The 19,370-nt window shown below is 25.1% G+C and overlaps 2 pseudogenes; both read left to right on the top strand.

The window, feature by feature from the left end:
* The first annotated feature begins 2,926 nt into the window (after positions 1-2,926).
* Positions 2,927-3,664, top strand: LOC136091881 (cytochrome c oxidase subunit 2-like; annotated as a pseudogene).
* A 2,430-nt stretch (positions 3,665-6,094) lies between these two features.
* LOC136091882 (uncharacterized) lies at positions 6,095-8,476 on the top strand (annotated as a pseudogene).
* Positions 8,477-19,370: the final 10,894 nt, after the last annotated feature.

The raw sequence follows: 19,370 nt of genomic DNA on the forward strand, positions 1-19,370 counted from the left end.
AGGTTCCCCCAGAACTCTGGCGAAACTTGCTAAAACTTTTTTCTAATGGATCAGTTGTAAAACACCCCAGGATAACATAATCAGTTCCACGATCCAAAAAAAATCTTGCAATGTTGACTAACCCCCTACACACATGAGAAATACATTCAAAGGTGTAAGCCGCTTAATACGTTTTGCGCATGATTTTTTTATTTTTTCAACCATATCTGCCACATCTAATAAGAATAGCAGGCTTTTGTCTGTGTGTGATCTTATAACTGCACGGAACTCATCTTTATAACGGATATCTGCTCCAACACCTTTCACATCACAAATTTTCAAAAACGTCACAAATATAGAAATAAATTTGATGGTGCCAATTACTTCATCCTTTTAAATGGATGGATGATTTTTAAGTGCAGCAACCGTTTCATCACAGAAGACTCGTGAACAAGTGTCATCCTTTTGTCGCTCATTTGGTCCTGGAGAGATGAAAATTTTATTGAATTTGCAAAGTTTCAAAAGTTTAGCAGATTCCAACTCATAAAGATTTACTAAATCACTCCATTTTGCTACATGTTTGTTACCTTTAAACTCAAAAACTAATTCTCCGCTTTTTTCAGTTAACCAAATAATACGAACACATTTCATGACATGAACATAATCAAACAACAAAAATGTGTTTTCATTATCTCCAAACCAAGGCTTTTTTTCAATTTTATTTATCATTTTAAACAACTTTTGATTTACTCTATTTCAATCAGTAATAATTGACTACAGTTTTGCATTGGGTTGAGTGTTAATCGTTTCAATAATCATTTGCATTGTTTAAAAAGAAAATCAGAATCTAGGTGACTAATTGAAATCATTTTTACTAAAAACTCTGGCCCACCAAACAAATATTTTACCATTATAGCCAACATTGTTTTGGCAAGAAACCGGGTTGATCAGCAGAATTTCCAAATAATACACCACCATGATAAGTTAATGTGGATTTAATATAAACTTCATCAACCAGCAATATACATTTACGTTGTGTATTTAAAAATACTCATCATAACATTTTTCAAAAATTCCAGACTATATTGTGATCCATTTGAATATTTTGCTATATATTTGTCTCTGAACAGCCAAATTTCTAATGATTATAAATTACCCAGTATTATAACTTTGACAAGAATCACTTCAAAAGGGGTTGGTGCGGCGCGGGGCCCCCTGCGTTAGCCACAGCAGGGGGTGCGCCAGTGCGGCGCCTGGACTGGGGGGGGGTCAAGTGATCCTCTTTTAGAGGAGAAGAAAACCTAAGAGTTTTTTTTATTCCTTATTATTAATGAGTTGAGTGGTTTATAAAAGGTAGTTCGTTAAAAGTATGGTGACAAGGAAAATTTTTAAGAATTTTAATTATTTGATCTTCTAAAAGAGGAAGAGTAAACTAATGGAAAGTTATTTGGCTCATGACCAGAATATAAGGGTTCGATTCCTTTCTCTTTATTTTTAAATTAAATACTTAAATTATAAAAATAGAATAATCAATAAGAATAATATTAATAATATTGTTATAATCTTTTCACAAATGATTAAACTTAAAATGAATTGAAACATCTTAGTAATTATAAAATAACATTATGAAAGTAAAGACGATTGAAATCAAAATTTTTTCTTTGAGTTTACAAAATAAAACAGTTGATTATATCTATAGAACTAGTACTGTGAAGGAAAATAACAAATAATTTATATTGAAAAATGAAAATCATTTACCTTTTGCATAATGGGCTTATAAAATAATAATTAGCAAGCTACAAGGCTAAATAATTTATAAAGTTAATTATCCCCGAAACTTAACGATCTAATAGTGAATAATTTATAGAATGAACCAATAAATGATAAAATTTTTTGGATAATTTGCAATTGGCAGTGAAAAACTAATCGAGTTAAGAGATAGCTGGTTTTCATGAAATTTATAAAAGTAATTTTTTTTAAAAAGAAGCAGTTATTCAATGCAAAGATTATTTAACGAGTAAAAAACAATTTATATCCAACATCAATAAACCTTATAAACATTTAAAAATAAATTTATGATTTAGACAAAAAGTAAATAAGCTTAGAATCAGCTATATTTTAAATATTACGTAAAACTTTACTTTAGAAAAATTATAATTTTATAATATAGTCAATTATTATCATTTTTGTGGAAAATAGTAATGAAATTTCCTTTAATACATTATGAAAATTTTAAAAGAGCAATAATAAATTTATCCTATTTTTTTCTTAATTTAATAAATTGATTAAGGTAATACAACTTTCAATTTATAAGGAATATATTTATATATTTTTCAAGAAAATTTTAATTCACATTTTGTAAAAATCTAAATCAAGTTGGGATAAATAATAAATTTTTTCTAAAGGAACTCGGCAAAATAAAAAAATCGGCTGTTTACCAAAAATATAGCCCTCTAAAATATTGAAGGTGAAACCTGCCCAATGATATATAAATAATTATAATCTAATTTAAATAATATTAAATGGATGCAGTAATTCTGACTGTAGTAAAGTAGCATAATTAGTTATCATTTAATTGATGGAGAGAATGAATGGCTACACGAATTTTTTACTGTCTTAAAAACAAAGTTTGTCAACTCTATGTTGAATTAAGATATCCTAATAATGCAGTAGTTACTGAGGGTAGGTCTGATTGATCTTTAAAATCATACATGATTTGAGTTCATTCCGTCGCAAGACAGGAAGGTTTCTATCTACAACTATAAAATTACTTTAGACTTTTAGTACGAAAGGAATAAAGTTTTATTTAGTTAATTAAAAAAACTAATAAAAAAATTTTGAAAGAATCTAAAAATTTAAAGTAATTATTTAATAAAGAGGGTCAATTAAGTAGATCAAATAGTCTTCAAAATTATTAGTATTGATTCAAATCCAATACCCTCTGTTTATGATAAATTCAATATTTTTAATAAGTTTTTTCATTTGTTTATTATTTAATAATTTTATTTATATAGACATTCCTGAAGCAAATCAACTTTCTTTTCAGGAAAGTGCTTCATCTTGTAGTAATAACTTAATATTTTTTCAGGATGATACTATGTTTTATATGGTAATTATTCTTGTATTAGTAGGGTGATTATTATTTTCTGTAATTGTTAACAAAAATTATAACAAATTTTTATTAGAAAATAATTTTATTGAAATTGTGTGAACATTAATAACTGCTATTATATTAATTATTATAGCTATATCTTCTTTACTTCTATTATACTCTATTGATGAAAATGATGAACCTTCTTTAACTATAAAAATAGTTGGTCATTAATGATATTAATCATATGAATATTCTAATTTTTCACCAAACATAGAATTTGATTCTTATATGATTCCGACCGCAGATTTAAATCAAGGTGATTTTAGATTGCTTGAAACTGATAATGATCTTGTTTTACCAGTTAATACAAAAATTAAATTAATTGTCTCAAGCGCTAATGTTATTCATTGTTGAACTGTTCCGTCTCTAGGTGTAAAAATAGATGCTATTCCAGGTTGTTTGAATCAATTAAATTTTATTATTAATAGACCCGATAAATTTTTTGGTCAATGTTCAGAATTATGTGGTCTTAATCACTCTTTTATGCCTATTTCTATTTATTCTGTTTCTCAAGAAAAATTTATAAATTGATCTATTAATAAAGCTTAAAATGTCTCAATTGGATTTATCCTTATATTTCAATCACTATCTTGTTTTATTATTATTATTATTTTTATTAATAATTTTATTAAGTTTAAGGTTAAATTCTTAATATAAGAAATAATTTTATTTCAAATTACTTAGAATCAAATAAAAAAAATTTTAAACAATTTTCTAGATTATCTAATATTTTAAAATTATAATGTCTTCTTACTTTGATCATTTTCTACTTATTAAAATTTTCGGATTTTTATTTGATTCTCATTTAATATTAGTATTATCTGTATTTATAATTTTCATAGCTTTAAATTTTAGTCTCATAATTCCTTCAAGAATTCAATTATTTTTTGAAATGATTATTATTTATTTTTTTCAAATTGTAAAAGAAAATTTAGGAAATAATTCTCAAATATTTGTATTATTTTTGTCAACTTTATTTTTTAATCTTTTATCAATTAATTTACTAGGGTTTTTTATATTTACTTTACCACCTACTACTCATATTTCATTGACTTTTGGATTATCATTCTTTATATGACTATCAATAATAATATTTGGATTTTTTAATTTTAAAGGTTCTTATTTAAGTATGTTTATGCCAACAGGAGCTCATTTAGGTCTTTCTCCTTTATTAGTATTTATAGAGTAAGCTAGTCATATTTCTAGACCTATAGCTTTAGTAATGCTTTTTGCAGCTAATTTAACAGCTGGTCATATTTTATTAGCTTTTCTTTCTGATTTTATATTTAAAATGATATGTTTTTCTTCTTCTTTTAATCTATTTCCATTAATGATTTTAATATTTATGATTATATTGGAAATAGGTGTTTTAATTATTCAAGCTTATGTTTTCACTCTTTTATGTTTAATTAATTTAAAAGATAGTTTAATCTTACATTAATGAAAAAACATTATCATCCTTTTCACTTAGTAAATCCTAATCCTTGACCATTTTGTATATCGATGGATGTATTATATTTAACTTTAAATGCTATTGCCTATTTTAATAAAGGATTTTATTATCCTCTATTATTATGTTTTATTTTGATAATTTTATTCATGGTTCTATTATTCACAGATATATTTATAGAATCCAGTTTAGAAGGGGCTCATACTAAATTAGTTCTAACAGATTTAAAACTAGGTTTTATATTATTTATAATTTCAGAAATATTATTTTTCTTTTCTTTTTTTTGAGCATTATTTCATTCTAGTCTTTCTCCTTCTATAGAAATAGGAATAAATTGACCTCTTTTAGGAAAAATAACCTTAAATCCTTTTTCCATTCCATTATTAAATACTATTATTATTTTGTCATCAGGAATAAGTGTTTCTTGATGTCATCACAGTCTAATTCAAAAGAACAAAAATCAAACTTAAATTAGCTTAATAATCACGATTACTTTAGGTCTATTGTTTACGTTTTTACAAGCTTTAGAATATTTAGAATCTAATTTTTGTATATCTGATTCAGTATATGGTTCCATTTTTTTTTGTAGCTACAGAATTCCATGGAAATCATGCTATTATTGGTACATTATTTTTATCAGTTTGTTTACTTAAAATTTATTATTCTCATTTTATTAATTCTCGTCATTTTACTTTTGAAGCTGCTTCATGATATTGACATTTTGTTGATGTTGTATGATTGTTTTTATACATATGTATATATTGATGAGGTTCCTAACTTTTTCAGGTTGGTATAATTAAAGTTCGATTCTTTAACTGTAATAATTTTCATGATCTTTGATTATAATAATTTATTAATATTTTCATTTGTAGTTTTTGTTATATTAAATTTATATTTAAATAAATACAGTTTTTTTTTATTTAATACCATTAATAATTTTACTTATTATGATTACACAATTTGTCAAAACAAATTCTTTTTTGTGATTTAGTGTAATAATATTTATTATTATTTTAAATAATTTACATTTAAAATTAGAAAGTTTAATCTTATACGGTTTTATCTTGTTATCAATAATAATAATAATAATAATACTGTCTAATAATTTAATACTACTATATTTTTCTGTAGAGATTCAAACTTTTTCCTTATTAATTCTTATCGGTTCTAATAGAAATAATATAAAAAGTCTAGAAGCAAGTTTAAAATATTTTATTTTAAGCAGTATTTCATCTGGATTTTTTCTCTTGGGTGTTGCTTATTTATTTAAAATTTCAATTTTGTTGGATTTAAGTTTATTTAATTTTATATTTAGTAATTCATCTTCTTTTCATTCTTTTGGCAACTCTATATTAATTTTTTCTCTTTTATTTAAATTAGGTTTAGCCCTTTTTCATTATTGAATTGTTGATATTTATGAAGGATCTGTTCTTGTATTAATATTATTATTATCTTCTTTATGTAAATTATCTATATTCATTATTTTACTAAAATTCAATAGTAATTTTGAAATGCTTATGCTTTTAGGAGCACTATCAATAATTATAGGAACTATTGCTGGATTTAATCAAACTAAAATAAAAAAATTAATAGCTTATAGTGGTATTTCTAATCTTGGATTTATTATTATATCATTAAGCTTAAATAATATAATAGGTATTGAAATTTGCTTACTATACCTTTTTATTTATTTGTTTACAAACTTATTTATAATTATAATATTGGTGTTATATAAAAACAATATAGAATTTATTATAGAACGAAGCGGATACTTAATAAAGAGTAAATTTTTAACAGTTGCTTTAGTTGTAATAATTTTTTTCTATAGCACGAATTCCTCCTTTTTTCGGATTTTTAAATAAATTTATTCTTATTTCTACTTTGATCAATTATAATTATATTATAACAGTTTATTAATCACTTGTATTGGAATAGATTTTTATGTAAGAATAATAAAAATTTTTCAAAACAATAATTTTTATATTCCTTGAAATAATAATATTTCTTTGAATAAAAATAATTTATATTTGAATTCTATTTATTTAGGTTTTATTTTATACTATACATTATTTTATTTATTAAATCCTAAATTTTTTTATCTCTTTTTTAACTTATATATTAAATTTATAACATGATTTTAATTATAATTCTTTTACTTTTATTTAATAGCATATTAGGTGGATTATTTGGTAGATTTTTTGGTAATAAATGCGCTAAATTAATTTCTTTTATTATTATTATTATAACACTTATAAACTCTTGGATTGTCTTTTATGAAATTAATTTTAATAATAGCTTTTTATATTACAATTTATTAAATTGATTTAATTTAGGGCTATTAAGCAACTCATTTAATCTAAAATTTGATTTAATAACCATTAATATGCTAGTCTTAGTTGTTACTGTTTCATTTTTTGTTCACTTGTTTTCTTATTCTTATATGGAAGATGACCCTCATTTATCAAGATTTATATCTTACTTATCATTATTTACTTTTTTTATGATCGTACTAATATCGAGTTCAAATTTAATTCAACTTTTTATAGGATGAGAAGGGGTTGGATTATGCTCATATTTATTGATTAATTTTTGATATACGAGAATACAAGCTAATAAATCAGCAATTAAAGCAATGATTATAAATAAATTAGGAGATATTGGATTACTAATTGGAATAATATACTTATGGATTTGGATTTATGGATTATGGATTATTGAATTTAATGATATATTCCTAATTTCTATTACTAATTATATTTTTATTCTTTATATTCCATTATTTTTCAGTTTCGGCTTTAATTCATGCAGCTGCAATGGTTACAGCTGGGGTATTTCTAATTATTAGAATGTCACCTATATTTGAACTTTCATCTACTGTATTAATCTTGATCATTATTATAGGGAGTTTAACTTCTTTTTTTTCAGCAACTATAGGAACGGTTCAAAATGATTTAAAAAAAGTAATGGCATATTTTACTTGTAGTCAATTAGGTTATATGATAATGATTTGTGGTTTTTCTTTTTATGACCTAAGTTTGTTTCATTTAATAAATCACGGATTTTATAAAGCGTTATTATTCCTTAGTGCAGGATTTACTGTTCATGCTATAAATGATGAACAAGACATAAGAAAATACGGTGCTTTAAAAAATTTTCTACCTTTAGTATTTGTTTTTATAATTATAGGATCCATAGCACTATTGGGATTACCGTTTTTATCAGGATTTTATTCTAAAGATTTAATTGTTGAAGTAGCATTGTTTTCAAATTTTTTATCTTTTTCTGTTTGAATTAGTATTAGTGCTGTATTTATCAAAGCTTTTTATTCTTTAAGACTAATTTGTTATGCGTTTATTAACAGCCCACAACAAAATAAAAGCAATTTTTCTAATATTCATGAACGCGATCATAAAGTTATTATTTCATTAACTTTATTAACATTATTTTGTAATTTTTCTGGATACATGTTTTAACTCATAATTATAAAAAATAATTTTCCTTATATGGTTTACAATATTAGTACATTATTACCTTTTTTTCTTAGTATATTAGGTATTATTATTGCTAAAATAATATTTACTAATTTAAATAAAACTTGAAACATTATTTTTATTAATTATTTTAAAAATATTTATTTATTTTTTATTAATAGTTGATACTTTGATATTTTAATTAATTACGCTTTTTCTTATTAATTAAGCCCTTTAGGATATAAGATTATTTATAAACTTATAGATAACCAAGGTTTGGAAAATTTAGGACCATTTTATATTAATAAAGTTATAAGCATAATTTCGAACAAATCAAGTAAAATTTATTTGAATTCCGTTAATTCTTACATCTTAATTACATGTATCTTTTTTATTTTATGCATTTTAATTAATATAAACTAATTTTGATAATCAGGAATTAAAATGCATTTCTTAGGATTAGCAGGAATGCCTAGAAGATATGCAGACTTCCCAGAGTTTACTTACTTGAAATACGATTAGTTCTTTAGGTTCAATCATTTCTATTATAGGAGTAGTCTGATTTATTTATGTAATTTTTGATGCTTTTTATTCATAAGAAAAATTTAGTTCTTGAAATAACTTAAACATCGAAAAAACATATACTTTAGAGTGATCACTAAATTGTCCTCCTAGTCACCATACTTTTAACGAACTACCTTTTATAAACCACTCAACTCATTAAAAATAGGGAATAAAAAAAACTCTTCGGTTTACTTCTCCTCTAAAAGAGGATCACCTGACCCCCCCCCAGTCCAGGCTTTGCACTGGCGCACCCCCTACTGTGGCTAACGCAGGGGGCCCCGCGCCGCACCAACCCCTTTTTTAGTGATTCTTGTCAAAGTTATAATACTGGTTAATTTATAATCATTAGAAATTTGGCTGTACAGAGACCTAGATATAGCAAAATATTCAAATGCTCGAGGAATTATATCAGGAGAGTAAGTAAATTTACCAACTTTCTTTTGAGGCATACAGTCCATATGTTCAAGTAATACATTTTTTTTTATGACAAATATTTTGATTTTTTAAGTATCGTATGATTTCATCAAAAACTGACCAATACTTGCAACATGATGATGTTGACATTAAAATGGGAATACTGCAAGATGACCCAAGATGAAATGAAGGTAATGGTAAATCCTATTAATGATAACTAAAAACATTGGAATACCACATAAAAATTCTTTTGACTGAATGTAAACAGTATCATTATTATCATTTATGTTGTATGCAATAAGATCATTATTATGCAAGAGTCTCTCTTTTATGCTATCAAATCAAAAAAATTCATGTTCTCTAAAGCTATCTAGTTCATCTGATTTTGTATTTCTTATACTGGACAATGACAATTTTGTTGTTGTGGGTTTAGAAATAGGTAAGCTAAGACAGCTAGCTGGTACGTCGGAAAAGACAATTGCTGGTTCTGTAGGACGTTCTTTTCCACGATAAAATATAAAAGATTTACATTCTACAAGCCAATAAAGTCGGCACACTACTGTGTATTTATTTACAATCAGATTTTTTCTTGGGATAGCTTTTACCCACTTTTCTTTTTCGTATTCACCACAAGGAAATCGGTAAGCGGATACCTTTTTAGTTGATGACGCGTAACCACTATTACAGCATGGAACACAACATTATCGAGGCATAATTTATAATTTTTTTGTTAGATAAATATGTTGCACTTTACAAAAAGATTAACCTAAAACTGCCATTTTTTAGTTGCAGATTAAATAACGCTACACAGTTGCTAAAAATTGGTGTTTAAATCAATCGCATTTGATTATAACGATCGCAAAACAAAAATATTTCAATCCATGTAAATCTATCTAGAAAATTGGCCTCCAGTCAAAAGATATTTTATCGCAATGTCAAGGCCTGTATTTCTAGAAGGCCATGATTAAAACTCATCAATAACATTATATAACAGTGCCGTGGCTATTAGATTTAAGCACCCTCTCCTTCGAAAGGGCACGAAAATTTTTAACAATTTTTTTCAATAGATAACGCTAAATAAAAAACAACAACCGTAAACTCGTAAAAGGGCCCCTAAGTTTGTATGTATTTATATTTGTATATATATAATAATAATGTATATATATATATATATGTATATATATATATATATATATATATATATATATATATATATATATATATACATAACAAAATAGTGGGTTGCTTGATTATATACTAAGTTAATTTTTAATATGATTTTTTTATGTTTTTTGAAAATTTAAACCAAACAAAAAAGTTAACAATTTAAATTGTTATAAATTTTATTTAACAGTGGTTTTATAAACAAACGGAGGAAAAAAGTTTTTTCAAAAGAAAAAATTTAAGATTTTTCGTTTTTGTAAAAACTTTCACGCATGCACGAACATGTCTTGGTATAAAGTCAACTAGTCAGATGCATAATTCTTTTGGAAAATCTTTCGAAGCTTTTTTAATGCCTGCTGTTACTGCGCAACATTGGCTTTGCTCTCTTTGACCAATCTCTTGTCTATCCAAGCTCAAATGTTCTTAATGGGATTGAGATCTGGAGAGTGAGCTGGCCAAGACATGATCGTAATGTTTTTGCGATCAAGCAACTCTGTAACCGAGATTGCAGTGTGAGCTGTAGCGCCATCGCGCTGAAAAGTTCATTTTCATCTTCTTTAAAAAGCTCAGGCTATTGGCAAAAGTTTACTTTCGAGGGTCTCTTTGTAGTTGTAATTGTTAATTCTGCCATTATAAATATTGTATGACTCTGATCCTTTATGGGAGAAGCATCGCCATATTTCAACTGATCCTCCCCCACCTTGTATCCTTGGTACACAAAAACACTCTGAACTTTTCACTAGCCAGCCTATTGATGATTAATCTTGACTTGCAATTAATCACCTCAAAATTTGTTGCCGAAAATACTTTGGCCCAGTCTTCTGCAGACCAGTGAAGTCTTTCTCTACACCACTTTAATCATTTTAGGTGATTTGAGATACGCAAAAATAGTTTACGATCAGCAAGATAGCAAACTAGGTCTTTCTTATTTAGGCATCTTTAAACACTCCATCTACCAACACTAACGTTACCAAGCGTATTTGTGAACCCTTCAGCAAGTTCGCGGTAAGTAATTTTTGAGTCCTGTCTACCTTTTCGATAGATATAACTTTGGTCTCTTGAAGCTAGCTTTAAAGGCCCACCAGGCCTTGGTGAATCTTTGAAATTATGTAGCTCGTGGTTTTTCAACATTATTTGTACACATTTAAGCGAAACATTGCACATTTGAGTTAATTCTCGTTAGCTTTTTGTTTTATCTTTTAGCAGACCTACAATTTGCCATCGTACCTTGTCTGAAAATGCTTTTCTGCTCATTTTTTGTCTTTTTACTTTACTAAATAATTACCAATGCGATTAACTCAAGAATTAAAAATAAATACTTTATGTTATTTTTGCAAGAATGTTTATATAATTTGAAAGATATCAACCACCAAACTTTAGATAATTTGGACAAAAATTTAGTTAAGATATTTCAACTTAAGCCCTTAAATTTTAGTTGACTATATTTTTGCTACACTAGAAATACTGGTATGTTCTAATTAAACTAATAATTACTCAAGACTGGTTAACCTAACAAGCTCCAAATATATATCATTCGATAGAAAATCAATTTATTAAGACATTTAATATGCTTTTAATCGTATTTTTTAGTTGGTTTCAAAAAAAATTATGTAAAAAACAAAAATTTTACACAAAAAAAATAGCAACTCTATAATTATACAACCCATTAAGTATATATATATATATATATATATATATATATATATATGTATATATATATATATATATATATATATATATATATATATATATATATATATATATATATATATATATATATATATATATACATATATATATATATATATATGTATATATATATATATATATATATATATATATATATATATATATATATATATATATATATGTATGTATATATATATTTGTATACATATATGATTTGAGTGTAGACATTGTGTATAAGAGTGTATATCATATTATTAAAAAAACATCAAATAATACAAACTCTCTTAATACAAATAATAATTTACTTTAAGAAATTTTCACTGGCTTATGGCCACTAGCATTATAAGCTCGTAATATATTACAAGATTTTTTGAACGTTAAAAAAACAGTTTAATAATTTTATTTAATTGGCGTCAGCAGTTAAATGACTTCTTTATTCTTTACGTAAGAATATATAAAACGGAGTCCAAAACTTAGTTTTGACAAATTGACCATTATCAAGATTTATTCCGCCATTCGATGGAAAACATTGGCGCCTCTGTATTTCGAATGATTCTCGTACTTTACGGTTGATTTTTTTTATTTCAACTTAAGAAACTAAAGAGTTTTAGTTTTCTCCCAATATATTTTTTTAGAGCAAAATTTGCTATGTGCGGCAATTGCTAATTGATGGTATTTGCCATCGTTTAAACTTTTTTGGTGTTGTTGAGTTCTTGTTCTAATTTGTAACTTTGTTTCTCATACATATTTTTTGAGCAATTGCATTCATCATAATATGTTCTAGGTTAAATGTTTTGGGGCAATCTATATTTGTTTTTACATGTTGGTAATGTTCTTAAATTAAAATTTGGTTTTAAAACTACTCTATATTTGACTTTTCTAAAAATTTACCTTAACTTTGGTGATAGTGAAGGTATCCACGGTAATGATACTGTTGGGAGAGTATTGTTCGTGGATTGAATTCTATTGTTCTTTATGGACCATTTTTTCTTAATTTGGTTTGCAATACTTTTTGTTGGTTTTCGGTGTACCCATTTTCAATAAAAACTTGAATAAGAAAGTTTATCTTGTTTTTTATATGCGTAACACTGCATATGGAGTATGCCCTGTGAACATTACCTTTGAATATTGCGCATAAACTTTTCGGGTCATGATTCCAGTGATGTTGAATTAAAAGCCCAATAGGACCAAAATTCTCTAATTCATGGATCTCGTTGTTCTAAAAAAATAATCAGCAATGTAAACAAAGCTTTATAAGTGTTTTAGATAAAGATGAATCCTACTGATACTCTACCAAGCTTACTATATGAGAAAAAAAAACGCTTATAAAGCTTTGTTTACATTGCTGCTAATTTTTGTGGAACAACGAGATCCATGAATTAGAGAATTCCGGTCCTATTGGTTTTTCATTCATGGTTTTATTGGCAGAAACCTTTTTACAACATCACGAGGAAAACACTTTCAAAATTGCAATGACATTAAATCCTCCTCTCGACTCAAAATCCTATCTAAGATACGTCGATAATAGCCATGCTAGATTTTCAAACATCCAAGGGGCAGATAAATTCAAAATAATCTTAAATAAACAATACCCTAAAATACAATACACAATTGAGACAGAAAGCCATAAAAAAACTTTGAATTTCCTAGATATATCAATAATAAATAACAGCAAAGGTAAGTATGAGTTTAAAGTCTACAGAAAAGAAGCCATTACAAATATTCAAATAAAACCGCACATGAATCATTGTTTCATGTTTTCTCATTAATATAAATATATATATATTTTTTTTGTTTTTGTTTTTTGCTCTATATTACAACTTTTTAATAATTCATTTTAGAGTTTTTATAAATAAATAAATAAATAAATATATATATATATATATATATATATATATATATATATATATATATATATATATATATATATATATATATATATATATATATATATATATATATGTATATATATATATTTATATATATTTATGTATATATATATATTTATATATATATATATGTATATATATATATGTATATATGTATATATATATATATTTATATAAATTTAAGTACTTAATAGATGTTCCTCCTTCAAATATTAAACTTTTTCAGATCAATTAAAAAAAAATGTATATATATGTATATATATATATATATATATATAAATATATATATATATATATATATATATATATATATATATATATATATATATATATATTTATATATATATATATATATATAATATGTATAAATATATATATATATATATATATATATATATTTATATATATATATATATATTATATATATATATATATATATATATTTATACATATTATATATATATATATATATATATAAATATATATATATATATATATATATATATATATTTTATATATATATATATATATATATATATATATATATATATATATATATATATATATATATATATATATATATATATATATATATATATATACATTTTTTTTTAATTGATCTGAAAAAGTTTAATATTTGAAGGAGGAACATCTATTAAGTACTTAAATTATAACTGTATTATTTCCTATATGTATTAAAGAATGGACATGGTGAACTAGTTGATCCTTACCGTAATGTTCACCAAATAACTGCACAAAATAAGTTAGTAACTGACAGGCTAAGTCAACATATTTTTTTAACAAAATAAAATGTTATAAATTTAGAACTGCAACTGAAAATACTAAAAAGTTTGAATAGATTTTTGGCAAATCATCCCCTTCTAAACAACTGGCCCAGTGTATAGTAAAAAAGTCTAAGTTCAGTTGGTTTCGATTTTTTAATATCTAATTAAGACCTTGGTTTTCTAGAAAATTTTCTCATAATGTAACGACATAATATGTTGTAAATTAACTCATAACGATGTAATATAAGTTATTTACAACATTTGGGCCATTTAACCATAAGTTGATGAGTCTTTGCAAACCCCTAAATATATTAGTTGCATAAAGTTTTAAGGAAACTTTGTCACTATTCAAAATTTCATTTGATTAAACACACCACTAAGATGTTTAGAATGCTTTTGATGACAAAATTCTAAATCAGCGCTTAAAATTGATAAAATATGTAGGAGTATTATCTTACCATACCATTTTTCTTTCTGAACACAACGCTTTCATCAGTTATAACCATAGTGCCCTAAATACTCTTAAGAAATGCACGAGCTGGTATATCACATATGATAACAGCAAGATTGATTTCATACTCAATATTTTAATAGATAAAACCATCTTTTGGAAGAGTTTTGAACTGTACCAAAAAATTGTGTAGGTAATCAAAAATGGAATTAGGTTTTTAGGAACCACTTTTTAAACGAATCTCTAAAAATCCAATTTGCGTCGCCCAAATTCTGAGTCCTAGGCCTAGGATCTGACAGCAACATTTATTAACAGCAAAAACTTTTTGGAATTTTTATATTAAATTTTTTACATGTATGTTTAAATTTTGTCACTCTTTTAGATTTTTAATTAATTATTTCCTACGTATTGTTTTACTATAAAATAGTTATAGAGTATTATTATCTTTTACTATCAGATATCAAACTGATTGAACTGACTTAATCAGCTTCAGCTCTAATTTGAAGCTAATGAGTTTAAAGCTGAAACTGAACTATCAGCTGCAACCCCTTACTTACAGACAACATAGTTAATGTGATGTATTTACTTTATCATAATATATGTGTTTTTTTATACTTGAATACTTATTTATTTATTTTTTTTTTCACTAAGTGTTTTTTTATAATATTTTATAATTAAGAAAATATTGACTTTAGCGGAATATTCTTTAGACAAAAATAATATTTTTTTACATTACTCTAACTGTGGTAATAAACAAAGGTAATATTTGCTCCAATCATTATATTTGCCCCCCATAGTTCATGCAATTAAACCTGTCATTTCGAAAAGGGTACAAGTCCATTTACTAAAACTTTTCAAAATCAACAAAAATATGATTTTTATTAAAATAATGTCAGGTTGCGAAAGAAATTAAACCTAGTAGTTGATAAATAAAGAACGTATATAACTTACGTGTTTTTATTTTTTATAAAAAAAACATAAATCATACAGAAATTTTTAATTGAAACTTATAAACTAACTGTAAAAAGTTTTGGACTTACGCCCTTTTCGAAAATGACAGGTTCAGATCTATCATACGTAAGTCACTCACTAGTTCTAATAAATAAAAATTATAAACAATTATTATTATAATTATATTTACTAACCTGCCATTACTAATATTTATCAAAAAAGCATTCTGGTTGTTGAAGTCACTTTTTCTCATATCAGTATGCAAATATTGTTAACAGTCAGAGTGCGCCAAGCAGAAATATTCTTAAACATACTGCAAAATACATAAGATACATATCATATAAGACCTATGACCTAGAACTTAATACTTTTATCCCAACATTTTAAAATTAAGTTATAGAAAACAAAAAGAGTGTTGAACCTACTATAATTCAGTTATAATAAATAAGCATATCGTCATAATCTATGTAATAACTTTTTTTAGTTATCGTTATTTATGTTAAAGTTATCAAGTTAAAGTTTTATAATTAAAGTTTGAATGCAAAAGTTCATATCAATAATAATTTTATCAGTATTGTAAACAAAAGTTAAGTATTATAAGTATTTACTAGTATAAGTGTTGTAAGTATAAGTTATAATTAATAATAATAACTTATATATAAATTAATATACAATAATACATATTATTTATATATAATAACTATTATATATATATATATATATATATATATATATATATATATATATATATATATATATATATATATATATAATATATATATATATATATATATATATATATATATATATATATATATATATATATATATATATATATATATGAATATAAACATATATATATGTATATATATATTTATATATATATATATATATATATATATATATATATATATATATATATATGTGTGTATATATATATATATATATATTTTTTTTTTTTTACACATTTTCGCTTCCAACAAGGCTGCAACAGCCACTAAGTAAAGTTGGAAACTACTGAAAGAGAAAAGATGAAGATTGTAGAGCAAGATAATGATTGACGGAAGACTTAAAGGATTGCAAATTATATGAATCAGGAAAGCACGATGAAGGAAGCGAATTCCAAAGGGCTGATGTTCGAGGAAATGAACTAGACGAATAAGCGTTTTTGGAGCAATTAGGAAAAGTCATAAAAAAAGGATGAGATTAATTGAATGACGAGTAACACGATAATGAATTTAAGTTGATGGCACAAGAGACGCTAGCTCTTTAAAACAGTGCCCATTACAGTAATTAAAGAAAAAAGAAAGAGAAGCAACATTACGACGATGTGATAATGGTTGGAAGTTAACTGCAAGAGCAAGTCCAACTAAGTTTACAATGCGTTTTTGCACCTTGTCTAAAAGAGAAAGGGCATCATTAGAAGATCCACCCCTCATATGGCAACAGTATTCCATAGAAGGCCGGATTTGAGATTAATAGGAATAGAGAATAGAATCCGAAGTAAGAAAGTGACGAGCTCGATAAAGAGATGCAACCTTAGTAGATTTTAATTTTGCAACTGATTTGATATATGGTTTCCAAGAAAGGTTGGAAGTAAGAGTTAATCCTAGAAGATGAAGAGTTGATGACTCATTGAGTACATCACCGTTCATAAATATAGGAAGATCTAAACTAATGCGATAACGATTGGCTATAAAAAAGTTTTATCTGTATTGAAGTTCACCAGCCACTGTGAGCCCCATACAATTGCAGAAGTGAGATCTATTTGCGAAAAGAATTGCAGAACTGTGATGTGCTCCCACTTTACTAATCTTTTTTGAATATCAATAAATAAACCAAGATCACATTATGCATTTCGTGCAAGTTTTAGCATATGGCAAGGATCAGGAATAAAATAAATAACTTTATCATAACATTCAATATTAAAATGAGTTTTCATATTTCCAACTTTATCAAACGAACAACCAAGACTTTTCATTGCACTAAAATTAGAAAAAGCACCATCACAAGTTACGCTGTGAACATCTATACCACGTTGAACACACAAATTAATTGCTTTAGTTGGAAGACAAACCAAGTTTGTTGTTGAAATCCTTTCACATAGAACATAACCGATAGGACATTTCAAATGACCTTGAAGTCCAACAAGCAAAAAGACAAGAGCCTCAGTAGCTATATAATTTGGATCAAAAGCAGATATATTGTTTCCATAATCTGAAAAGTCTTCATAGTTACCATAACTTGTATTATAAACAAGACTTGATTTAATATGCATAGAATCAAAGTTAAATGCACAATCTTTATTTAAGAAAAAACATCTCTAAAAAACCCAGGTGAACAATCTATAGATGAAGACCAATTTGATAAAGAACTTATACAAGGCAAACCAAAAAATGATCTGACAAATTTATAGGCACGAGGTAAATAAAAATGAAGTTTCAAAGCAAATTTCTTCATTTCTTCTTAATATTTGTGACCTCTAAGATCTTTGCATTTATTCACTAGTTCAGATTTAAATAAATCACATACAAGACCAGAAAAACTATTATCAAGAAATTGAGCTGTATCAGCAGATATAAGCTTATCATTTTCAATTTTTTTAATAATTTCAACCATTGCACAGTGGGCCAGGTGGTGAACAAAACCTAAAAAATAAATGTTTATTATATTCAAATCTATATAATAAAACATTTTTTTAATATTCTCGTTCAAAATTTTCAAAATTGTTTTGAGTATAATAGTCTCTTTTAAAACCACAAAAATCAATTGCGGTTTCATGTATAATAAAAAAAAAAATTTTTATTAAAAAAGCGTGAAATTTTTTTATTTTAGGCATAGTTATAGTAAGCAGTAAGTTTTAAAATTTTATGAGCTTACGCGATTAGTTTATATATTTAAAACATTTAACAGAAAACCTTTTCGAAAAAAATATAAAGTAAAGATCAGCCTTTATAATACACTTATAATATGGCTTTAAAATAACGTGGTAAATTTTTAACATTTAATACTTTTATTTTATACAAAAAGTGTCACTTAATTTCGGGAACCTACGAGAACTTATATTGAATGCTTAAACTTGTAAGTGTAATATGTGTACAACCTATTTGAACTATATACAGTGCCCCTAATTTCCTCTTTTGGTTTACTTTAACATTTTAAAATAGGGACTTGTAGCTTATGTTATTTGCTTGAAAGCAACTTTTATTTCTCGAAAACAAAAACACATGTTATTTTGTTTGTTATTTTATTCAATACAAATTGCACTGTTAACGTAACATTTTTTTGTTTTTTTATATAGTAATAGTATAAGAATTGGTGACATTTACGGACTAGTTTTTACGATATACCCATTGAAATTAACTGTTCTAGTTTCTGAAGATATTAAACTAGAGGATTCTGAGTGAAAA

This window comes from Hydra vulgaris, chromosome 15 (genome assembly GCF_038396675.1).
Source record: "Hydra vulgaris chromosome 15, alternate assembly HydraT2T_AEP".
Taxonomy (NCBI): Eukaryota; Metazoa; Cnidaria; class Hydrozoa; order Anthoathecata; family Hydridae; genus Hydra; species Hydra vulgaris.